Below are 26,551 nucleotides of genomic sequence, written 5' to 3' on the forward strand. Positions count from 1 at the left end.
CACAAGTACATGAGCAAAAAATTGATAAATTTGTAAGAATGATTAATTAAACTTTCAGATTTTTTTACATGCTACAAAATGTTTCTCAATAAGCATAAATGTGTGCTGTTGGGTGGCCCAAATAAAATTATCTAGTTGGCTTTAGTGAGTTTGTGAAACCAATGTGTAATATGGTCAGTAATCCTATGGATTAACTCTATTCTGCTTTTTGGGATAACTACTGAGACTATGAATCTATTATATCTTCCTAGCAAGCAGAATGGTGTTTAAGACCTTTGTATGCCTCACAAAATTATCATCCCAAAACATACTTATTGTATATCAGTTATCGCAGGAAATTATGGGCATTAAAAAGATAAATAGCCATCCACAGGTGGTGCACGCACGTAATCCTAGCTACTTGGGAGGCTAAGATTGGGAGGATTGAGGTTTGAGGCTAGACTGGGCAAATAGTTGGAAAGACTCTATCTCCAAAATAACCATAGTAGAATGAACTGGAGGTGTGGTTTAAGTGTTAGAGTGCCTGCTTTGCAAGCCTGAAGCTCTGAGTTCAAACCCCAGTACCAACAACAACAAAAAAAGTTAAATAAAACACAAATCTACTCTCAGGAAGTCACAGATAGTCAGTACAAATGAGAACAGAGAAAAGTACACCCAAATTCTACGGGATAAGGTAGATAACAGGAGTTGTAAGTAGAGGGGGTTTGTAAGAGCCCAGAAGAATACTCAAGACACTGAGCCATTCTTCAATAAAGGGTATGAATTATGATTTCAAGGGTCTAGCTCCTAAGGTATTATCAAATTGGTGGCACTGTATTTGAATGAATGATTTTTTAATTTTCCCATTGATTATACAGCCAGCAGTTTATCTGGCTTTGAAATATTTTATATGTCTTCTTTGACCCAAATAGATGAATAAACCAGGCAAAGAAAGACCCAAAGTAATTCTCAATTTTGTTAAAATCAAATTTATCCTTCCTTAGAGTTTATAGATTTGCAAACATATGCATGAAAGGAGATTACTCTATGTTTACTTTTATGCCTTTATGATTTATATTCCACAAGCAGCCTTTAAGGTGAATATTAACAAACATACTTACATGCATGGGCACACAAGCACCAGGGTAGTAAAATAGAAATAATTTTTTTAAAAGAAAGAAACCAATAGAAGGGGAAATTGTACCAGGATCAAGGCATGAGACAGAAAATTATGATAACTAAGCTTGAAAGGTTCTAAAAGTTGACTATATGTCTATGTAAATATGAGAAAATACAGTTGAAAGTATAGTTCTTTTCACTGGTCTTTGACCTATTTCTCCTGCTTGGGTAAGGTGGGAGGGAGGAGAGAGATGATAGCATACATAAATCAACTCTAAGCTCTAATGGCATTTTCCATGCAGGGTCTTACAGAAGGTCATAGAAAAGATTTTTCACCCTCAACAGAATTTTGCTGCCTATGTTACCCCTACCTAAGAAGCTTGTGTCCTGGGAGTTTTTCCCAGGGAGTCAAAATAGGATGTCAAATTCATTACCCTGCACCATACTGGAGCACAAATCTAGAATCCTTAGCTACAGAAACTTGCTTCACAGGTGGTTGCTGAAGTTATGGTATTTTTCTTTATGTTTAAAGTTAATCCAGCTCAGTATCAATGGCAAATCCTCTTAAAACATGTACAGAGAAGGCCAAGCCAGTATTTTGACATTCCTGGCTGGGAACTATGCCATTAACACCTTCAATTAATCTCCATGCAAGGTCATTTGGAGGCCCAAATTCAAGACCATATGTTAAGATGTTATTAGTTTTCCTGCACAGGGAATGCTTGGCCAGTTACAACTAGAAACAGATGCCCACCAATAGAATCAGAAGGGAACTGTTGCCTTAGTTACAGCACCTCACATCTCACCTGTATCCAGGATGGGGCAGGGAGATCCCCAGCTAATCATTGAGCTGAGAATTCCACAATCTTAGATCTTTATGAAGTTCATTACTGTCTGTGATGAACAACATAAGAGAGAGGAAAGAAAAAAAGATCCGTAACTGAAACCAATTTAGTTGCAAATTCACATCTTAGGAAACTGCCTAACATAGTTCCTAAAATACCAGGAAAAACACAGACTAAATATCAGGGAGAACTGCATTCTAATATTCATTCTGCACCTATCTGGGTATGTAACCTAGGAAAAATTATCTTACCTCCCTGTTCTTCATTTCTTCATGCTTAAAATTGGGAAGGAGGAGGTTGTGGAGTTCCAGAATTGAGGTGGGGGCATTATCTGTGAGATAATGCATGTAAAACACGTTTTGGAAACTAAAAAAATATCACTTTGAGATGTGCTCTATTTTGATAGCTGACAAATTTTTTCTTTGGGATAGCATATTTATTTGGGTATGATCCCATTCCAACAGTTTGAGCTACTGGCCAAGTCCATTAAAATAATGTATTACAGTGATCAAAAGCTCTTGATTACAAGTCATTAGTCCAGAAGAGCCACCATTTGAATTGTTTCCAATGTCTAATGAGTTCTCCACAATGCTGCTGGAGTATAGGGAATGGAAGAGAACCACTCCCAAGACAGGGCGTGTACTCCAGAATTTTCATGAAATTTATAAAGGGCTTTCCTTGCCATCTACTGAAGCTGAATTTAATTGAAGGTGCTTGCAATAGTCACAGAAAGGCTCCAGGAGGACTGGTTCTCAAACTTGGGTGTTCATCAGAATCATCGGGAGGCATTGCCTCAGCAAAGAGTCCTGGACTCTGCCTCCAGTAGGTCTGGACTGGGCCCAAGAGTTTGAATTTCTAACAGGTTCCCAAGCGAAGAAGATACCATGCTTAGGAGACTATGCTTTAAGAGAACCCAGCCTTTTCTAGCTCTCTTGAAAAATATCAGAAGAAACTAAAGGTTCCCATTTAGCCCAATGGAGGTAGTGGAACTAGTATTTCCCCTGATTTGATCATTACCTGTTGTGTCTGTGTATCATTATTGTGCTACATTCCACTGCACATATATTGTACAATATTGTGTGTCAATTAAAAAACATAGTACTGCCTTATTCTCTCCTGTTGGGCGAGCACTGGACCAGATAGATGTGGTTTTCAAGGGCGTTTCAGATCCTAGGGCTTCCCAGACATTATTTCAGGGATTCTCCTCTCCCCTTCCACTGCAGTGAGGGTAAATAGACTTTAACAAATCACACTCATTGTTGTCCTGCACAAGACTTTATTTGATAAAACTTTTCTCTCTGCACCCATTCCAAATAAGTTTTAGGCCACTAAATTCAAGGATTCCTTTAGACTTTAACCTTCCACAAATATCTTTGACTTGGTGGCCTCAAAGAATCTTGAATATCTCTCCATCCTGGTATTGTGCAAATGCTAGTAAGTGCCATAGGTGCTCCAGAAACCACAAAGTTACCTCAAATTTAAGAGTGGGTCAATAGTAAAGGAGGTTTCATAATGCTCAGTGACCCAAACTCAACATCATCTGTCATTTCAATAACTTGAACATGAACAGTGCTCTATTGGAAGTAAGTGACTTACATCCAGTAGGGGGTGGGGGCTGATGTTTTCCAAGATTTAAGTAGCCTCAGCCAGCCTTTCCCTTGGTACTTTGAAGTTAATTAAGCATTTGCTGCTTCAGGGTCTCCATGCATTTTCTCCTTTGGGATTGTCAGTACCACTGACTCATAGAAGGCAGAAGAGAAAGTTCAGGGGGTAGTAAGCTTAAAGATCATGGCGGCAGACAGCAAGCAGTTTTACTGCATTGGGTTTTTTGTTTGTTTGTTTGTTTGTTTTCTGGAGGTACTGGGATTCAACCCAGGGCTTTGTGCATGCTAGGCTATACCACTTGAACCTCACCCCAGCCTTTTTGTTTGTATTTTGTTTTTGAGATAGGGTCTCCTTAACTTTTTATGGCTAGCCTCAAAGTTGAGATCCTCCTGCCTCTGCCTCCCAAATAGCTGGGATTACAGATTTGTGATATTAGGCCTAGCATCAGTGTTATTGTTAATATCATTATTTATCAGGTAATGGTGTCAGGCACTCTGCAAAGATGATATGTCATCTTCCTAAGATGCATGTCCTCATCTACTTTCTGTAATTCTCTTTGTAACACCTAATGTAGACTTTTCTTCCCAGAAGAAGAAACTGAGCCAGAGTGCTGAAATGTTCTTTCTGGGGCACCTCAGCGAGAAGTGTCTATAACAGGGATTGAGTCTGGCTTTGACAATCAGCTTATGGTAATGCTTATTCATTTGCAAACTGTCCACCCATCCCTCCCCTCTGAAACACCAGTGTTCCCTGATCTCCTGGAGTCTGGATTTACACTGGGAAGACTAGCGACTATACTTTACATTTGGAAATGACTCCCTCTGTCACACTTCTTTGAACTCTGGCCTAATTTCTTTCAGACTTCAGGCCACAGTTCTTGGGCTGTGCTGAGCTGCGGTAGCCTTCCCAAGTAAGTCCAGCTGGATCTACTCTGATAGACGACTGCCGAGCAAAGAGGTAGCCCTTCGTAGTCCCTAGCACTCACAAGCAGGAATCAATTAACTTTTAGGACAGGAAAGATAGATCACTTGAATTGCTGAAGCAGGAATAGTTTCAGTAGAGCTAAGAGAAAGGAGCCAGAATGAAGTTGCTGCGTCCACGGCTCGGCCTTGGAGGGCTTGCTAAGCACAGAGTGCTCTTAATGAGCTAGGCTGGGATATTTACTGAGGGCCTCGCCCATGAAGAACACCATTCAAAACACTGGGCACTGGAAAAGACCAGCTAGAAAATGCAAAATATATCCATTTGATTCTTGGGGTAGTTCCTTAATGGCATTAAAAATGCAAATGAATGTCCCTTGTGAGCTGTTCCTATATATTCTCAAAATACCTCCTATACTGCTTAGGGAGCAAAAGAGAAATTGATATAGAACAATTGGTGTTGTTCCATGAAGGAACCATAAAAAGCATCCTGGGACTTTGTTTTAAATTAGTTGTGAGTCGTGTTAGCTCTGTGATGTAGATGGGTAAGCATGGCTTACAAAGGTATAACTGAATATGCAAAAACAAAACAAAATAAAAACCCTAGGACAAACCTGGCAATAGGCATGAGAATCAGAAATGCCCTCACCCATCAAGATGCCATGCTGATGTACTGACATGTTCTATCAGGCGCCCTGGAGACAGATGGCACATTTCAGGCAACAGAGAAATCAAGTGCCACTTATGCAGTCTTTTGTGGGGTGGCAGTGTGGGTTTCTATCTGGCTGTAAATTCTCATAAGCTACCTCACTCTAAATTGTGGCCACAGTTTCCAGATGAGAAACAAGAATTTTTTAGTGATTTTCAGGTACGGAGCTTATGGTACCATGCTGCTGGGCCAGACAGCACTTTACACAATTAAAAATGATCACAGATAGCAATGAAAAAGAATCAAGTAGTTCCTTCTCATCAAACATGAAACATCTCTAAGATACGATGTTAAATGAAAACCATCTGGTGTGCATATATGGACTGTTTACATTTTCAGGAAGATTACACAAGAAACTATTATAATGATTACTTTGGGGGACAGGAATCTGAGATACATACAAGGCAGAGAAAGGAGACTTCCATCTTTTATGTCACACATTAGTGTGACTTCAACTTTGGATATTTTGCCACGTGTACCTTTTTTACTTACAAATATTTGAAATTAAACTGCTCTCATCTACTATCATGAAATTATGATAGAAAATACCTTTTTTTGAATGAGGGAGATTAAGGTGAGGGAATATGGTTGATGGACATCATATGCCTATATGAAATAGCACAATGAAACCTCTTGCAGTGGGGCAGGGAGGGAATTCAGAGGGGAAGATGATGGGGGTGATCTAACCAAAGTACATTGTACAGTTGGAACTGCTATAAGGAATCTCTCCTGTACAGCAAATATATCTTAACGAAAAAAAATCTTTTAAAGAAAAACACTTTTTCAAAAGCAGAAAGGACATAGTCTTATAATAAAGGGCTACCCATCCAAATTTTAATTAGCTAAAGCAAAACAAAACAGGGACCAAGCATAAAAGAATAAGCTAACACTGCAGTGCCTACAGTGAAGTGCTTACAGACACATGGATGGAAGATGATTGTAAAAGTGCTAGGTGAAAAATAAAAATCAGAATAATAAAAGAACAGGCATGTCCCTCCCCCCAAAAATTTATCCCAGTCATTCATAGCTCCTTGTTCACTCCAAGGTGGCAATGATTTTGCAGTCTGTCTGGGTGTTGAAATCTGTGAGACATGAGTAGAAAGCTACACTGGTGCATAATCCCCTTCTCTGGCCATGTGCCACCTACCTCCACAGGGAGAAAGAGATGGCCCCTCATTCATACTAGAAGCAGCGCCACCCACCAGGGAGCTTCCTAAGGCCAGTTACCCCTCCTGTCTGTTTTCGTAAGGCTTTCTACCTTCCCTAACATCTAATTCTTGGGGTGGGATCCTGTGTGTGTTGTGGGGGGTGGGGGCGTGGAGGGGTGTGTGCCCATGCATGTGTGCATGTGGCCTGCTAATTTCAGGAGAATCCTGCCAGGAAAAAGGAGCATCAAAGGATGACAAGGGATATAGAGATGCAGAATCAGAGATAAAAGGGATCACATTTTACTAGCAATCATGGCAAATATCTAACTTGCATAAGTGAAGCCAATTACTGTATTATTGCCTCCTTTTGCACTGTGCACAGTAGGGATGTCACTGGATAATGGTTTGCATGTAGAGTTAATCACTTTGATGCATTTCTGACTGATCCCAGCAAATTATGTTTTGGTTCCACTATATTAAACACAAGAGCCGGGGATTATCATTAATAAATCTAAGGCACAGCATGCATAAATCTTGAATAAATCAAATATCAATTACATAGGCAGGATCTGCTGACATCTGCTTTCATCAAATAATATATTTGAAATAGGTGTTATTCCAATTTGTTGAAGTCAAAGGGATCTACGTACAGGGAGCACAGACCCTGGACCCCAAAGAGGGGTGCCACTGAGCCTTGCTGGAGGCCCCTTTGTGGAGCACAATTTTAATCTGGGAAGACTATGCAGAGATAGTTGCCCAGAGACTCAGAGGAAAGCTGTCTTGCTGTGGCAAGGGCATCCAGCTGGATGCTGTTTTCATCTATGTATTTTTAAAGTAAAGTAGGAGAGAATGAAAAGAGAGGAGGAAAACTTCCTAAGAAGATGGCTGTCAGGGGCAAGCGCCTACAATTGAGCTGGAAGGGTGAACACCACAGTACAAGAAGGCAAAGTCCATCCATCTCTGAAGAGAGGACCGGCTGCAATGGGAAGAGGTCTCTGAAAATGAGCAGGTATGAGGAGGGTACCTTGAACTAACTCAGGGAGAGGCAGATGTAAGGGGTGAGGGGAAGGAAAATTGCATTCCACTGAGCACTAGGCAGTAGGCAGAACTTCATCTCTTCCCCTAACCCCCACAAGCTCCCTCCTGAGGGAGACATCAATGTTTATCCGTACTGTCTGAGGAATCAGAGGAATGCAAAGTTAAATAACATGTCTAAGGCCACACCACTCTCAAATGGTAGAAGGGGATTTAATTCCAGATCTAGTTGATTATGTTACTGGGATTGGTGGTGGTGGTAATGGTAGTAGGTTGTATGTGTATAAAAATGAGAGAGAAGGGGCTGGGAGTGTGGCTCAGTGGTAAAGCACTTGCCTAGCATGTGCAAAACCCTGTGTTCAATCCTCAACTCTGCCTCTCTGCAAAAAAACAAAATAGAGAAATAATATATGCAGATGCGTGGGGATGGGAAAAGAGGCAGTGAGACTATGTGTTGTTTTTTTTTAAGACTCTAAATGTCTTTAAGTCATACATCAAGACAGAAGGGAGTGACTTCTCCATCCCATTCCTTCTCTGAGGCCTTCCATCAGTAGGTTAGAACCCATTCTCTCTGAGATGGTTGTTTAGGAAGAGGCCTCTTCACAGAACTTTCTAGAGTTAAATTCATGCTCAGGGAGGGTAGAACTGGGTTAAGAAATGTTCTCCAGGGCCTGGCTAGAGAACATGACAAATAGAAAATGATTGCCTCATCTATTCTCCCCAGGCAAAGTAGGAGTCCGGACCAGAAATGAAATAAGCCAAAGCAGTCCTGAGGCCTCAGCTCAGGGTGGAGATGGCACTGAGAGAGGCGGGTGGAGTGAGTAGCTTACACACTGCTTGTCCCAACCTGAGTAAGTGAGCTGCACAAAGAACCCAGAACTCTTAGACCATTTTTTAAATCATGCATGGCATCAAAGGAAAATAAGAAAATCAAAATGTGGATTGCACATCTGGGTCATCCAGGTGTCTCAAGGTTTATGTTCTCAGAGCAGAGGTAGGTGAGCGTCAAGTCCATCTCCTTTAGGGACAAGGGGCCTGGCAGATGACTGTCAGTCAAGAAGAATGGCGAAGAGGCTGAGTGGAAATGGCTTTTGGCTTTCATAGGCCACAGCTCCCTCACATACAGAGCATCAGACATTCCTGGGCCCTTTGTCACATATATTCCCCTTTCTGCACCTTGCCCATTAGAACCTGCAAACCTGCAAACCTGCAAACCTGCAGGGAGATATGGAGAACACTCTATGTCAACAGAGAAGTAAAAACTGATGTGACATCACCAGAGAGATAAGCACCTATTTTCTGAGGTTTAGACACACTTGCATTCATACAATATTATTATATATTGGTAAGAATTCTAAAAGGTTAATTTTAAATATTTTTACCATATTAAATTTGACCCTTGGGTTACTTGGTGTTCATAGGGATTGTGGGATTTGTTGTGGTTGTTGTGGGATTTTCTAATCAGCATCACAGAAGATCACAAGAATATCTTTAGATAGTGCCTTGGATTGAAATTGGGTAAAAGGCAACATCTTATTGGTGAAAGAGACTTTCAGGCTGCAAGATTACTTTCTAACAACTAGGTGTCTCTGGTTCATGTCTGTAATCCTAGCTACTCAGGAGGCAGAGATCAGGAGGATTGCACTTTGAAGCCAACCTCAGGCAAATAGTTCTCAAGATCCTATCTTGAAAAAACCCATCAGAGAAAGGGCTGGCAGGGTGGCTCAAATGGTAAGAGTGCCTGCCTAGCAAGTGTGAGGCCCTGAGTTCAAGCCCCAGTGCTGGCCACCCCCCCAATTGTTTTCTAACAATCACACAAATCTGGCCAAAGAGTATTATCACATGTCAATAGATGAAGAATAAACTCAAGTCTACTTCCTTTTCACTTTAACCATCCTCAAACACACACACACACACACACACACACACACACACACACACACACAAGCTGACAGGTAAACAAGGAATCCAGAAGTCTTGACCTCAGTGCAGGTTTCTCCCTGTAATTCTATTTTGTTCAGTTTGAAGAAGCACATACTCTGGGTCAATAAGAAGTCAAAGAGAATTATTAGGAAGAGCAGAGTTTCTTGTTCAATTCAGAATAAGCTGGACTAACTTGGAAAAAGTGAGACATCTCCTTTTATCTTAGCTCCACAATCCTGATAGTGGGTCTCTGAGCTAACAGAAGAGGAACTGCATTAACTGCTTTCTATATTAAAACCCTGCTTTTTCACATCCACTAGTGAAGGAAAAAAGGCAGGTCCTGTGTTATGAGATAGCTCATACTGATAGATTACAACCAGGAGCACTAGAAAGACCATGGAAGAAAAGGCAAGTTTCATATGATATGTGGGTTTTGTTAACCTCAGCCACAGCTGTAGGTAAGAATCCAACCAGAAAGACTACCTTTGAAGAAAAATTCATTCTTAGTTCTCCATATAAACATTTTTCTGTGAGGTATTATTTACCATTGTAATTGGCCCTTCTAGAATTTGATCCTTGAAAAGTACATTGAGTTGGGGTGACTTTGAATGTAGATTGTGAGTATTAAGAATGAGTCATCATGGTGTTGTTATTGGTAGGGCCATTGCTGACTACAAGTATGTATAAATTTTTTAAAATCAGTTGATATTAAAAAAGTATATCCTGATGTAAAAAATGTACTGAAAAGATAACTGATAGAGAAGATTCATTTATTATTCATTTGATCATTCAGTACATCTTATAGGGAATATTTTCTGACCCTTTACTTTCTTCTAGAGTGAGGATATAGGAGATACAAGTTAGAAATATTATCATCCAAAGTAAGGTTAAATAACCAAGGTGACACAAATCCTGCATATTCCTGTACTTAGATGACTGTTGAACAAGAGCCAGGATAGAAGGTGTCAACAAGGAGACTTATTCTGAACTTTCGGGTTCTGCAATGAGCTAACTGTGTGTGAATTTTGAGCAGGCCACTTAACCTCAGCATTTGAGAATCTTACCCATAAAGTTTGGGGTATATGGTGCCAAAATGTCAATGATTTGGAAATCCTTCCTTAAGAAACTTATTGATTCTCAGAAGATTGAAGAATATCCGTTAGTTTGAAAAAGGGTTGAAGCCACAGCCACTAATCAAAGGGGCAGAGTTGGGCACGTTTTTTGGTTGTTTACATCTGTGTCTTGTTACAAGAGTCTCCATGTCACTGTATGTTGTTATGTCTCTATGCAACGCTGAATGCTTGTCTGCTTCGGAAAGGTCAGGGGATGGCTGTCCTGAAAGCCTCTTTGATCCTCTATCACCACATCGAATCAGTCTGTGAAGACTGAAGAATAGAGAGGGTGCAGACTGTGCTGATGTATGGATGTGCATAGCATTTACCAAAGGGTTCTGCATGTACATCTGCATTTTGCCATCATTTTCTGATCTGTTTTATTTTCAGATATTGCTGGCACAAAAGTCATGTTATTCAAACACATAGTCAGCACAGAAATGCACACATACACACAGAGTCCATATTTTAAAATGTCTGTTTCTTCACTGTTCTTCCCCTAGGCAGCATAGATTTCATTTCATCATCTTACTACAGCCTTAGCAAGATTTCAACACAATAGTGTCATTTAGGAAAATTATATGAGCCTGTGCAAATGACCCAAGAGCTCTGGTGATACAAACATGGAACAAGAAGAAAATTCACATGCTACCCATTCCCTTCACCTACTATATGCTTGAGCTCTGTGGCTTTTGTCTGTTTGAGCAGGAAGCAAATTGGATTTTGGGTTTTCTAAGAAATATTTATGGGAGAAATTCTGCTCACCTCCCAGCATTTCAAGAAATCAATGTGGAAGTTTCCTTGGTTGCAGCTTTATTATGTGGAGTTTATCTCTCACCAACCTTCCCTAGTCTTCCTGATCATAACTGTAACCTCGGGACACTTTATTTCCAGGGATTAGTATAAACACTGACTTCATTTACTTGTTTCCTTTACATCCTCTAGGAAGAAAACATATTAGAAAAACCAAAGTTGTGTGTTTGTAGTCTTTGGGTATTTTTGAATGTGGGTTTCTTGGGGGCCCTGTGGATGATTTTCTAACCATCCAGATTAAAACAAGAGCGCTACTCATTTAGCATGGGTCTTGTAGCACCATTTCATGTTATGAAGATGTCATTTGTTCAGAGGTAGAACCCAAATAAATAGCACCCCGGCCCAGCTAACTCAATAATAAATGTTATCCATATGTCCACTACATCATTTGCTCTCTGAATATTATTATTTATTGAGATTTTCCTACAACAAAAGCATATGGACTGGATTCTCCAGTTAGGAAGACATTCTTGGAGCATGTCCTTGTGGCTATGAGAGAGTAGTCTGACCAAACAGTGTGACTCTGGGCCTTCATTACCAACTCCTACAAAATATGGTCACCATTTAGTTGACATCCTTCACTCTCATGATTAAGAATGATGAGCTATGTAGAAAACCGGTGTTTCCACTTAACTTATTCATTCCAGGCAGTGCTTCTCAAGCTTGAGCCAAAGGCCATCTGCATCAAAATCATATGCAGGGACAAACTTAAAAATTCACGTCTCTGAGCTGCACTTTAGACCTACCAAATTAGCACATCCAGAAAGGACCACACATTTGAATTTTAAAAGATTTTCCACATTATTCTGTATCCTCATTAAATACCAAGAAATCTTGCTGTCAGGTAAATGGACAAAGTAGAGTTCTTCAATAAGCAGGAGTACTAGTTGAATTTGCATGCTAAGAACAGGAGGATGATTTCAAATGCACAATGTCACACCTGCAGAAGTTCTAGTTCTTTGCTATTCAAAGTCTGACTCTTGTGCTAGCTCTGTCAGCATCAACTGCAACCTAATAGAAATTTGGAATTTCAAGCCCCATGTCAGAACAGATGAATCAGAGTCTGCATTTTAACAAGATCCCCAGGAGGTTCATGTGCACATTAAATATAAACTCTCATTTGAGAAGCACCATTCAAGTGACATACAAATCCTCTTGTCATGTCTGCTCTTTATTTAGCAGTTTCATCTTCCTCTTTCCTAGGTTTCCCAAACTCAAGAAAGTAGGGCAATAAGTCATAGAGATAATGAACAAAATCTAAAGATTAATACCTTTATGACAAAGGGATTAAAGTGTAATAACATAGATGGCTATAGAGGAAAGGGAGCTAGAGATATCTTCTAGCCCTGCACTTTGCCTTCTATGGGAATCAGTAGGTAGATGCCCCAGGGTAACTTTAGAGTTACATCTACCCTGAAACTCAGCATAAAGAAAATACTCCACAATGTAGCCATTTGAAGAGGAACCAGTTTGCTCTGAAAGGTAGTGAGTTTCCTATCCCTGAAGGAGTTCAATCCAAGTCTGGGTGATTAATTATCAATGAATGCCTTGTAGAGGGGATACGAACATGGAATTAGTGGTTGATTTGGATGACTTTTACATTTGACATTATTTTATCCCATAGTTATAGCAGTTTTATGTCCCAATTTTTAAATATATACATGCATACATGCTTATACATGCTAATATGCTGTATATAAACTAAGTAGTACTTTTTCTATATTTCTCTAAGATTATTCATATCAAGAAAGTCATTAATCAATCTTTTGTAAGACCAAGATTTCAAAGACAAAAGATAATCTCTATTGTAGCAGGAAGGACGACCAGAAGAAAACAGTCTAGGTCTGGGTCCTGAGAAAGTAGCAGGGAGGTAGGGATGGCATAGCAGAGAGATAAAACCTGAGAAATCTGAACATGAGGAAGGTGACATAGCACCAGGGAGGGGAAAGTCACGTAGCACTAGGGTAAAGTAGCCAATAAAATTAAATATAGCCATATATGGATTAGACCTTGCTTTTTGCTTCTGTAACCTGCTTGCAAGGGTATATAAGGTGAGACCCCTTTGTTCTCGGGGCTCAGCCTTTGGACATGAGTCCGCTGAGTCTGTGCTGGCACAATAATTGCTTCCTGCTAATTGCCTCAAGAGTCCTGTATCTCAGCTAGCAAACTCCCGCCAACACTATAACTACATCTCTTGGTTTAAAAAAATATCATCCAAACCATTCTTTGTTGGCATTTGATTCAGGTTCCTTTCCCAGCCACTCTTTCATTCACACAAAATCATGTGTTAACTCCCTCCTATGTCTTTACTAGTAGAGAAAACAGAGTCAAAATTCTGAGTCTGGTTATCAGCAGTCCCCAAATTCAGAAGCTGTGTGACTGTGAACTTTAACCTTTAAAGGATTTTTTAGCCATTTCCAGGTCTTAGTTTTGTAACTGGCAAAATGAATGAAGTAATAGCTGCCTTTTAGGACTGTGGTAAAGAATAATGAAAAAGCATATGGGAGCCACTTAGAATATGGCTAGTGCCTCTTAGGTACTATCGGAGTAGGGTATTACATATATATTATATAAAAAAAATATATATATATAAAATATATAATATATATATATTAAATATAAAGAATAATGAAAAAGCATATGGGAGTCACTTAGAATATGGCTAGTATCTCTTAGGTACTATCGGAGTAGGGTATTACTCTTAATGGTAACTACCATCATCATGTAACCACACTATTGTTATTCCAGGTGTGCAGAACTTAAAGATAAGTAGCTCAAGACCTCATTTCTGTAAAGGTACACAGTCTGGCTGGAGACAGTGTGCAGGTAAACAGTGTAAAAAGAGGAGAGGGTTGTTGTCATGGGGGAAAGGAGCTACTAGCTCCAACAGAGAAGGTCTGGAAAGGGTTCACTGAGCAGTAGAATGTTGAGTTGGCCTTGACAACCAAGGGGGTATTTTCCAGGTAGATAGGGTAAAAGGATCCAGGCTGAAAGAAGAGCATGTGGCTTAGCAACCCTGAGGTTGACCTCAGTCTCTTCTGCTGAGTTGAAGCCTGTGCATCTATCCTGCCCTAGCTCTGGGCTGCAGGTTGTAGACCCTTTAAGTCAACTCAACAGTCTTTAGTGCTCTCCTGGAAACATCCCGGACAGGGCAAAGAACAGAGATCAGAGCCACATTCCCAGTGAGGGTGATGCATGCAGCCCCAGGCAAGAGAGGGGCAGCAGTGATTTTCAAAGAGGATGGTAAGCCCATCATTTTAGAGGATGGGTGCCCTTTTTTCAAGAAAGCAAATGGGAAAAAAAGAAAGAAAGAAAGAAAACAAAACACCTTTCTTTCTCTTGTATCTGCATACTCTGCTCCACCATCCGTCAGTAAAGTGGCTGATCTTGGCCCTAGGGCCAGTCTACCTACTAATATTCAGATCCCTCTGAAAATGTAGCCAAATGACAACTTTTATTTGGTCTTTTATTTTATCTTCTCTGTAGTGTGTGCCTGTTTGTAGCATCTTTGTCTCTGTTACCTTTTTCTTTATGGTCTCCTTTTGGAAGCAAAAGAGAAGACCTTTTGCTGGTTTCACATGCTTCAGAGACTTTGCTGCAAATTACTGTTTTTATACTGTGAATTTTAACTCCACCTAACTCTTGTGAGTGAGGATGAAAAATGAGACCTTCAGATGAGAGGAAAAGTGAATTTAGGGGAATGAGTTATGTCTCCAAAACACGGGGCCAAGAGTTGCCTCTGTCCCCTGATCTCCTCATTCAAACCCTCAACTTCTGGGTCTCTGGTGTCCTAAACAAACAAGGACACCAGAGGTGTCATTTCCATTTCAATCCATGTCCACAAGCCATTTCTTCACTGCCTTTTTGATGACAGGGTCTTTCTTTGCATTGTGGAGTCAGTTCAGCACAGTCTAAGCAAGTTCTGAGCAGGAAAGTATGAAGCAAAGCAGCTGGGTGGCTGGGGGCCAGGCAAGGGAACACACATGGAAAGGGTGGTGTTTCTCATAAAAATAGACAATGTTGCAGCTGTGATCTGGTCCCCTACTTTGCCTGGTATGGCAATCTAAACCTTGTTCAGTGCCATCTATACAGGCTATTGGGATCCCAGTTACTAAATCACTTTTGAAAACAGACTCAAATCCAAGTGATCAGCCCAGAGCAGAATTCTCTTTGGTATGTTTCCTTGGCAAAAACAAAACAAAACAAAACAAAACAAAAAATAAACCAACAACAACAAACTTATTGCAAACCTAATACATTTTACTTGTGTTATTTATAATCACTATGGCAAATTATTATTTGTTAAATATGGGCTGGATTCACTTCTCAACTCTCCCTTAAGAGTCGGTATAGTCATGGATATCTTCCCACTCTCTGTGCTAGAAAGAAGCATCCATTTCATTCAATACATGATATAGATGAGAGACACTCTACTACTTTGCTCTCAAGAAGGTTCCAAACCAAAGCATAAAATATATGACAAGTGCGGGCAGAATGCCATTCATTGTTATTGAAATACCATGTCTGGCCATATGAGATACCTGATTTTCAGCCCAAGGAAACACCATCTGAGAGACATGCAGTATCTCAATTATGGCTATGTTTTAAGCTCCCTTTCCATCAGTCTAGGATAAATTGTGTGTGTCAAGTTTGGCAAGCGTGGGTGAGCTAAATGGAGCTGTTAGCTGTCTTTTCAATGTATTTGCCTGTTTCATTGCCTACTCTAGGATGTCTTTGTGATCATTATATAGGGATCATAGATAACAGGCCATTTGAAATCTTAATTCAATTAAAGCCTAATCTTCAGATGTCAATAGCAGTGTCTTATAGAGACATTTACAATGAAGGCAGATCCTTTTGAGCATGTCATTAAAAGAAAAAAGCAAGAATAAGAAAAAACCTGAACATTTTTCTAAAACGAGATGCCTAACACTGTCTCATGAACTGTTGTTACTGTGATAAAATTGTGGTTATATTTTAATATCTATTTGAGTTGACAAAGTCATATAAGATTTATAAGGGAAAATCACATACATTTATCTTATTCCACTTGAGTCCATTTACTATCACTGTTTTTTGTTTTATATGAGAGAATTGAGTGCAAAATGATGCTTTTAAGAACACATCCAGTAACCAAGGCACCAAAGCAGGTTTTCCTAGTTACAAAGTACCCAAAGGGCAAAATTGGCACTTGTAGGAAGTCTAAGTGATCACTAAGAGGAGTAAAGTTACACTAAGGAGGAGTAAAATTCCTTGCTATCCCAATCTTGGTGCTTTCTTTCAGTCAGAAATTGGCTCAAGCCACTCTAATGCATGTTGAACCACCCACTTGACTGCATGCCTTGCTCATCATAAAAGTTAACCTTTCTATGCCTGGGGTTATTTACACTGACCTACATAAGTCATGGACTTGAATAATAGGTTCCAGGGCTCGCACAACTCAGCTGTAATCTACCACTGCATATTAGAAATAAACTTGCTTATTTGAGTTTATGGTTTCTTTTCTTTTCATCCCCTTTATAGTGTTATAAGCTACCTTTTGAATCAGTGATAAGCCAACTTTGAAGCAATCAAACCCCAACAAGGGGATAAATGGAAGAGGCCTCTGGAGAAATGCACAATTTAGTTTAAAAACAAAAAAGGGCAGGGAAAGGTGCTCTTTACTAGGTAGAGTTTATGTGCCACAGATCTGATTTCCCCAACCCAGTGGGTTAAGCAAGAAGTACAGCACAGCCAGCAGCAAAATTGGTTCTTATTGGGTGCTCATCTGCTTCCACTGCTTCAGCTGTAAACCCATCCCTTGTTCAGGGGTGGAGGAGAAGGAGGACAGAGAATAGAAGTATTGTGGCCAGAATCACTCTCTCTCTTCCATCCCCCTGCTACAGCAGCAGTGAGCTCAAGAACCTCAGGCAACCCAGGTCTACATTCTCCATGTGCAAAAGAAATTTCATTATCTCCATTCCCCAGCTCTGGGTCAGGGATATGAGTCTAGTATTATTTTACAGCTTCAGAGCATAGAAGAATGAGTATGGACTAAATCATTGGAGGGGACATAAGACCTTGGAAAAAGGGCCTATTGATTCTTACTGCTTGGGTTCAAATACTGGCTTCATCACTTCCCACCTGTAAGGTTTTAGACCAATTAGCAAACCTCACTTGACTTATCTTAGAGTGGCCCACTTCTAAGAATTATTGTAAGGATGAAATGGAATTAAATATTTTAAATGTTATACCAAGAACAACTCTATTCATTTTCAGTGCTGTCATTACTGTGAAGAAAAAGGGTAAGATTCTCTGTTGAGAGAACAGCAGTGGTTTTTAACTGTGTTCACCCTCACTGCACATGTTCTAGTGTGTTCCTTGAATCAACAGAGCCCACTCCTCTGATTGCCTGAACCATTAGGATTTTAATTCCTCTCTTTGAACATAGAATATACTCGTGTAATTCTTCTTCATGATCAATTAGTTAGGTCCTGGTACCAATAGAATCTCAAGGACTTCCTCAGCAAAGGTTGCCAGTTTTGCCTCTGCTGGACCACTCCTTATTGTATAGCAGAACACAGGACTTCAAGCACTTAATAATTAATTAAATGCTCTACTTTCATGCCTGTCTCCACCATTGAATTGCCATCTCTTCAAAAATGAAGAGTGTGTCTTAGAAACTAACACTATCTCTAATGACTAGCATGATTTCCATAGATTGTAGATTTTAAACTGTACTCAGCAAGAATGTAAATAAAAGAGTAAGTTCCATTGTTGCATGAGATCCTGATAGGTGGGTTATATATAACCTGATGCCTTGGCTACAGGTAGTCTGAGGGTCCATAGGGAAATCAAATATGAAAGTATAAGTATAGTTTGTCTCTCTCTCTCTCCTCCTTCTCCTTTTTTCTCCCTCCCTCCCATATCTTCCTAATTATTTATCTTCCTTTCCCTTTCTTTTCTTTTGTGTGTGTATGTGTATTGTTTTTTTCCCAGAGAGTTTCCATAGAAAGTATGGGTAAATTTGTAGAAGACACAGGAAGCTTTGGTGCCCCACAACTCTTATTTTAACTATCACAAATGCCTGAGGGCCCTTTCCTGTATACTAACTGCCAACTGGATTAAGGTCACCAAATAGTTTAATTTGGTTGGGCTGGGGGATAAGGAGTGTCACTGTTGAAGACCATTTCATACTAAGACACGCATTCCAGACCAGGCAAAGTAGGAGAGCACATTGGTCCTTGTGTAATACAGTAACTTTTTTTTTTAAACATAATTGGATAGAAAAGTTTCATTCATCAGTGGCTAACCTTGTAATCTGATCTGCATTTGTTTCCTTCCCAAAGCAAATGAACAACTTCAGTCACTTCTTCCAACCATACTATAAAATGTGTATCAATCCCATCTGGAATCCCAGTCATCTCTTTCTGCAAAATGGCACCACTATTTTTCTTCAGCGTTACCTTGAGCTGACTTTTCAAAAGGATGGTCAAAGGAGATACTGTGAATGAAAGCCGAATTCAAGGTAAGTGACATTTCTCCACTGTCAGAGAGTCTGGCACAAGTAACACACAAACCAGAATAAGCAAATAAATCTGTGTCTTCTCCATGCCTGCCTTGGCTGGCAGTACTCACGCTACTCAAGGAATGCTTATAAGGAGCTGCCCTGGATGTACATGTGCCTGGAGCGCGTTTGCTCATTAACCCATCTGCTGCCTTTTGCCAGCACCAGCAGGGTCTCCTTTTACTCTAAGATGTAGTGTGATATTGCTGTCTTCTCTGCTCATTATAGCCACACTTTGTGAGCAAACTCCCTGAGAACACCTCCCCTTTTCTCTCCGAATACTATCAGAAATGAAAATATTTTGAAGGTGCATCTACTGTGGTATTTGCACAAATCTGTCTAGTAGGGAAAGTAGGCCTTGCATTCACTTGGTCATATCACACTTTTACTTTTGACATTATCTTCAAATGACAATACATTGTCACTTTTCCATACAGTATCACAGAGATACACAGAAAGGATGGGGAAAAATTACACAAGTGGAAACTGGATCATCATAACTGGACCACACTGCCTTTAGGGTACCATGTATTAGTACATCTCTTGTGAATAAATACTATAATTATCTTCTGAAGAATACAATTATATTGCTTTTTTCTTAAAGGTGTTAATTTGTTAAATGTAAACATTTAAAAATCTGCTACAATTCTTTGTAACCCTGTTTTGACATATCTTCATTACATATGAAACCTCAAAGGAATAAGAAAAATGAAGAAAGGAAAGAAGGTGGCCCTGTCTTCTCACACTGAGAGGTACTGCCTGCAGGTAAGGCAGAAGACCCCTCAGGCTGTGGTCTGGGCTTTTGAGGGGTCTGGTGCTTTATTTGTGGAGGAGACAGTGCACCAACATGGTGCAAAGATCCCCTGCTGTAAATAAGAGCCCTCCTGGTTGGCATGAGACCTGGTCCTGTTTTGACTCTCTAGTCTGTCCTCTCAGGATTCATGGAATGCAGACAGCTAAACATTTTAAGTAAGTAACATGAAGAATTATGTGATGTTGAGCCATTCTCCTTTAAAAAAGAGAGAGGTAATTCTATGGATTCTAAAAGCAAAGGGTGAACTATAATATAGAGAATTAGGCACTAAATTTCTTTTAATTCATAAAAACTAAAATAGAATCCATTAAGAATGGTGGAGTATTGGTACAAAGGAGATGTAAATTATCCATGATCATGCTTGAAATGCAAAAGCTGATCATGTTTGGCATTGGGCCAGCTCCCATTAAAGTAATTATTTTTAATCATCAGCACTTGGTGACATGAATACTCATATTTGTTGATTTACTGAGAAAAGCACTTTATACTATAAATAAAAGGATGAAAAATATACATTTGGATTTCAGAGCAAATAACAATGATTCTTGGTTTCGAGGGTCTTTCCTGTGACAAAGTCATTTTTAAAAATGCCCATTTCCATGTAGGCTTAGGTATGGCCCCACTGTAAGTGTCAGTGCAGGCAGGTGTGAGCTTATTTTTATGTCCCATTTTCTAATGGGATAGTCGGTTCTATTCTTAAATAAAGATCACGGAATGGAGGCTCTCTGGTGATTTCTTTAATGGCAACCAAAGGAGACATATGAAATGGCTATTAAAATGCACCCTAAGAACTGCCATGAGCACCCTCAGAAATTTGGGAGCAAATAATTAGTTTTCTTTTAAGCCAGTTTGCCTGCTTCTGCTGGGATTTGAAAAGTAAATCACATTCACCAAGGAGACAGGGGCCAGAGGGACATTCCAGGTATAATAAAGACACATGCAAAAGGATCTAGGAAACAGAAGAGAGAGAAGCTACAGTGGAAGGTGATGAGGCTTCAGAATGGACAGGCTGAAGAATGTGGAAGGCTGTGCAACTGTGTGGTTATCTTATCAGTTGGTGATTTCCAAACCTAAGTCCCTTTTTTAAAAAATGACTCCAACTTGTTTGAAAATTTAAATTTCTATGTCTTATCTCCTCCCCTTCTCCCAAAGATTCAAATACTGCTGCCACAGAGTAGGGCCAAGGAATCTGCACTACAATAAGCACCTTGTCTCCCTCTAACCCTCTCCTCTGTACTGATTTGGAAGCAGGTGGTTTCCCTTTGAGCAGCCCTGTGGTGAGCTAGGGGGATCTCCTGAAGGACTTTGAACAGAGGAGCAATCTCTTTGTTGGCAATCTGAACACTGGACTGTAAAGGGGTAAGATCGAAGGAAGACTGGTTATTGTAGTAATTGAGTCATGGTAGTAGTGCTAGGGATGGAAGGTGGGAATAAAGTTGAGAGCCACTCGACAGGGGAATTTTAGAGGGTATGAGGGCCAACTACATGTGGGGTCCAGGGAGAAAAGTCAAAGTTGACCCTAGTGTATGTGGCCTATGTTCCAGGGGAGGTAGGGGAGTATCTGCCTGGTAAAGGAAGAAGAGGAGGCCTTGCTTTCTTTGTCTTCTGGGAGAGATAGAGATGGGAGGGAATTTTGAGGGAGTGAGTGTACTTGTTGGGCCAATATCACTTGACTCATCTGTAACATAAGTCCATAGGAGGCATGAGGTAAGTCTGAAGTTCAGAAAGATGGTGTGAACTCGAAGGACCATATTTGTGAGTCATCAGCTTATAATCAATAGGCCAATTTGTGGGTGAGAAAGAAGTCACCTGGGGAGACTTGTAGAGAGGACCAGAGGGACATTGGTTTTTATATAAGGAGAAAAGATTGCTAGAAACCCACCATTTATCTCCTTTTGCCTCAGGGAAACCACCACTCTTCAGTTTTTCTCTTCCTATCATCTTCCCATTTGTGAGCCCAAGCCCAAGCCTAGTATTAGTGATAGGCAGCAAATCTGCTCATTTTGATAGAAATGCGATTTAATAAGGCACAATGACATGAATTTTTCCAATCCCTAGAAGACCTGGGAAAGCCTTGAAAAATTTTCTATGTAACCCTGTCTAAAAACTTTTTCTCCAATTTACCCACTTTTTCTTTACTACCCATTTTTAAGATAAATGATTCTTTGGGTTGTTGCATGTTTTAATATGCATTTTTTTTGCTCTAGCCATTCTGAGTTTGCTTTGTTCTTTTTTATTGTTATTTATCTCAATGATTTCTGAGGCTTTCAGCTTTGTCTTTGACCTTAACAATGGTATTATTATAGACTTTTCCCTATTTAATTACACACAATCTTACGAGCTAGCTTGGAAACAGATCACATGTAGTAAATTCTATGGGGAACCATGTTCCAAAATGATATTTTTGGAACAAATAAATTATAGTTGATAGCTGCCAGAATTGAGGAAGTATCACCATAAACTATTTTTAAAAAATAATAATGTTATTGTCCACAAACTAATAGGGTTTATTACAAATGTATTTTTAAATAAAATATTAGTTTTGAAGAAAAGCATCTTGATTTTATTGAAACATAATGCCTCATTAGGAAAACATGTTTGCACAAAAGTGACTGAGAAATACAAGCATATGACTTAAGCAGAGGATGTTAAGACTGGAAAGAAAATTCCACCTGCATTTTCCCATATGTGCAAACAGCATGGTCAGACTGGGGAACAGACCTAGGAGACCAAAAGGGGCCCCTATTTTTTGGGCTCCCACTAAATCCTTAGGATGCTGCCCTCAAATCATTCTATGAAAAATACTGGATTCTTAGTCTTCAATCCCCTGGTGAGCTTCTAGCCCTGTGTTAAAGAAGAAAGGGGACTTATACCTAACAAAGAACATTAAGCTTACTTTTTTTATCCTTGCATTTTCAAGATCTTGGGCAGGAAGCCAGAACACTAATGTTGTGTTCAAAAGAAAAGTGCAGGGTGAGGGGTGGCAGGTGGGGTTGAGGGGGATGGAATTTACACAGGAAAGACCTGACATAGCAGAAGCCAGCTCTTCCCATAATTCAGCCATCTTCCTTCTGTAAGCTAAATTACCTTTATGTGCCTCAATAACAATATTTTCTGGGATGTCTTTGGACCCATGCATACTAGCTAGCCCAAATATTTTCAAGTGTGATTTGGGTTTTTTTGGGGGGGATGTGGGGGATGCACAGTACTGGGGTTTGAACTCAGGGTTTCACACTTGCTTGGCAGGCATTCTACCACTTGAACCACACTACCACACTTTTTGTTTTAGTTTATTTTTCAGGTATATTTCACGCTTTTTGCCTGGGGAGCCAAATTTGAATGGCAATCCTCTTCTCCATCTCCCACTTAGTTAAGATTTACAGGCTTGTCCCACCATGTCAGACTTGTTTTTTGAGATAGTCCCACTAACTAACCTTTTGTCCAGGTTGATTTCAAACTGCTGTCCTGCCATGTCTGCCTCTAGTGTAGCTGGGATTACAGGTATGTACCAACACACCTGGCTTGGTTCTTCTTCTGATTGAAAAATGAATCTAAAGCCATTTATGAGCTTCAGATGTAATTCTTTATATTAGTTTATTCACAGTCTCCAAATTGCAAAAGCACCTGAACTCTTTTTACACTAACCATGAACTGAATTATATAATGCTTTTGTAGGGCTGTGGTACTGGGAATAGGGTTAACAGCTGCTATTTTCCAGACTTTTAGGTTTGGGGCAGGGGATGTCCCCAATATGCCTGTTTTCTTCTAAGACAGTCATGCATACACTCATAGGGTGTCTGGCCCAGAGCGGGGTCATGAAGAGCTGTGTCATAGACAAGTGGAAGAGGCATGTTTTCAGTGTGCTATTGTACAATAACAAAGCTTCCATTTTAAATAGATTTTATTGACCTTATTTTGGGAAACTTTTCAAATTTTATTCCTTTAATATGCTTTTTTTGCATGTACCTGGCAGTTTTAAGCAGCTAAGTACCATACTTTAATTATAGTCAACTAATAATTACATTGTTTTACTAAAGAATCTTAACAAAAATCTCTGTCCTTTTTCCATTATACCAGTCCCTTCTCTTCTCCTGCCTTTCCCCTATAGTTTCCTTTTTCTTGTTCTCTCCCTCTCTCTCCCTCTATCTATTTCTTATATATATATATATTTTATATATAGTTTTTATGTATATGATATATAATATACATATATACACATATATAAACAACATACCAGACATTTTAAATGGTCATGCTTATAGTACTATGATTTATATACATTAAAGTTCATCCTTTCTAGGTATACAGATCATTGCATTTTGAGAAACATACATGGCTATGTAACAATGAAGGTATAAAACATGTAAGGGCCAGGGGCATAGTTCTGTGGGAGAGTGCTTGCCTAGTATGCATGAGTCTCTGAGCTCAATGCCCAGTACCACAAAACAAAAACAAAACAAAGATATCTAGTATTTTGATCACAGCAGAAAGTTTCCTTATTACTCTTTGTGCTCAATCCACTCTCCCTACCCCCAGCACTGGCCTGCTTTGTGGTTCTAGTTTTGCTTTTTCCATGATGTCATAGAAATGGAATCATAGGTCCCATAGGAAGGGATGATGGTCCTTAGAGTCTGATTTCTTTCACTGGGCATAATGCATTTTAGACTAGTCTACATTTTTCCACAGATCAGTTCCTTCATATTGATAAGTAAAATTTTGTTGTGTGGACATACCATGATATACCACCATTTGTTCCTCTTGTTGATGGACATTTGGGTTGTTTCCAGTTTGATGAATTTATGAATGAAATTGCTATATACATTTGCATTCAAATATTTGTGTGCATGACTTTTTTTTAAAGCATTGAATTCTCTAGCCTATGAGGCTGCAGGAATGCAAATTCCTAAGGAAAGAAATTCCTTCTCTTGTATCACATACAAGAGAGACTTGTATGTGATAATGGGAAAGAAAACTTATGTTGGAAAGTTAAGTCTGCGTTGAGAGCCTTTATTACCACAAGGAAGATGGGACTATAGACAGAGACTGGTAGGATCAGTTGTCATGTTGCCTCATGGAGATATAATCTTATCGTGAGGTGCTGTGATACACAAATATTTGTTGAATAAGACACCTAAAAAATTAGCTAGCATTTGTTGCCCTTAACGCAGAGAAACTAAAGCAGATACCTTAAAAGCAACTGAGGCCAATAGGAAAAGGGGACCAGGAACTAGAGAAAAGGTGAGATCAAAAAGAATTAACCTAGAAGGTAACACACACGCACAGGAAATTAATGTGAGTCAACTCCCTGTATAGCTATCCTTATCTCAACTAGCAAAAACCCTTGTTCCTTCCTATTATTGCTTATACTTTCTCTACAACAAAATTAGAAATAAGGGCAAAATAATTTCTGCTGGGTATTGAGGGGGTAGGGGGGAGAGGGAGGGGGCGGAGTGGGTGGTAAGGGAGGGGGTGGGGCAGGGGGGAGAAATGACCCAAGCCTTGTATGCACATATGAATAATAAAATAAAAAAAAAGAAAGGACTGAATAACAAGTTCTGATTTTGTCAGTATTCTGAATGCCAAATATATGGCTTCCTAGTTTTCAAAGGTTATAATAACATAAGTTACCACAAACATACTGAAGACAATAAAATCTTTCTTCATTGAGTCTTAATTAGGAATGGAATAATACTTAAAGAATAGAGTCAGGGACTAGGAGAGTAGATGAAATGCTATACACCTTGGAGACCTCCTGAACCTCTGTCTGTACATCTCTGGGCATTTTAGATGTATCTACCTCACTGGTGATACAAGTACCCTACTCACCTAGGGACCCAGATGTACCTTACACTAGGTGCTGTGATGACTCTAGGCTCCCACTTTACTGCCTTACTGAGATCATCTCTCATGGTTGTTTCAACTGGTCTCCGAGCATCTGTCCACATCTTTTATAGAACTCCCTTTCTTGCTTCATTTCTGTTTCTGTGGAAGCACTGTGAAGTGACTATATAAGTTCTCCCTAAAACCAGGATACTTCTGAGAGTTAGAGGAGACACAAGTTAAGACTTACACACATGAGACTTACTGTCCTTGCATGACACACTAGAACTGTATTCCACAGTTGAGAAATTGGGAGAGAGTTTGTGCATGACAATGAGGGAAATGCATGTTGGAAAGTTAGTCTGTGTTGAGAGGCTTCATTGCTAGGAGAAAGGGGGGACCGTAGACAGAGGTTGGGGGGACCGTAGACAGAGGTTGGTGGGACCAGTTGCCATGCTGTCTCAGAGGGATACAACCCTATTGGGAGGTGCTAGAACTACCTGGGCAAACCAAAACTGTGGTCACCTGAGGACTTTCTTTGCCAAAAGTATTGCTCTACTTCTGCTTTGATTATGCATTGTGTCTTCTCCGGACTTGATTCCATCAGTTATTTCATTTTTTTCAGTTTGTTTCCACATTAGTTTATTCACCTAATGTTCAAAAGGTGCATCCTGTGTTATTATAAACTCATTTTAAATCATAGCTAAGGAGCTCATAATTTTATTCAGTACACGTTCTTTGCAAAATATGGAAGTTTCCAAAGCTTTTACCATCCATATCTGTCACATTCTCATTATCTCTACCATCTCTCTCATCTAATTCACTATCACTCTCTCAGACTTTCTAATGACCTCTTAACCAAGTTTCATGATTTCTTGACCACATAGCAATCAAAGCTGGTTTTTAAAATACAAATTATATCACATCTTTCCCTTCCATTAAAGCCTTCAATTATTTTGCACTGAAGATAGAACAAAATTGAAACTCCTTATCATGCTTGACAAAGTCCTCTTTGAGTAACCAATGCCCACCTCACTGCCATATGCACACTGCCATCATCATCATCTTGGGCTACTTTTCCTGTTTGCTGGATGCCTGTTTGCTCTTCAAATGTGACAAACTTTCTCCTTAAAAGCTTTTATGTTTGCTTTGTCCTATACCTG

The 26,551-nt window shown here is 39.7% G+C and overlaps 1 long non-coding RNA gene across 2 annotated transcripts in view; it reads right to left on the reverse strand.

Moving 5' to 3' along the window:
• Positions 1-26,551, reverse strand: part of LOC141415042 (uncharacterized) — a 95,618-nt gene that overhangs the window by 44,235 nt on the left and 24,832 nt on the right. The gene's annotated exons all lie outside the window — the stretch shown is intronic.

The sequence above is a fragment of the Castor canadensis genome, chromosome 12 (assembly GCF_047511655.1).
Source record: "Castor canadensis chromosome 12, mCasCan1.hap1v2, whole genome shotgun sequence".
Taxonomy (NCBI): Eukaryota; Metazoa; Chordata; class Mammalia; order Rodentia; family Castoridae; genus Castor; species Castor canadensis.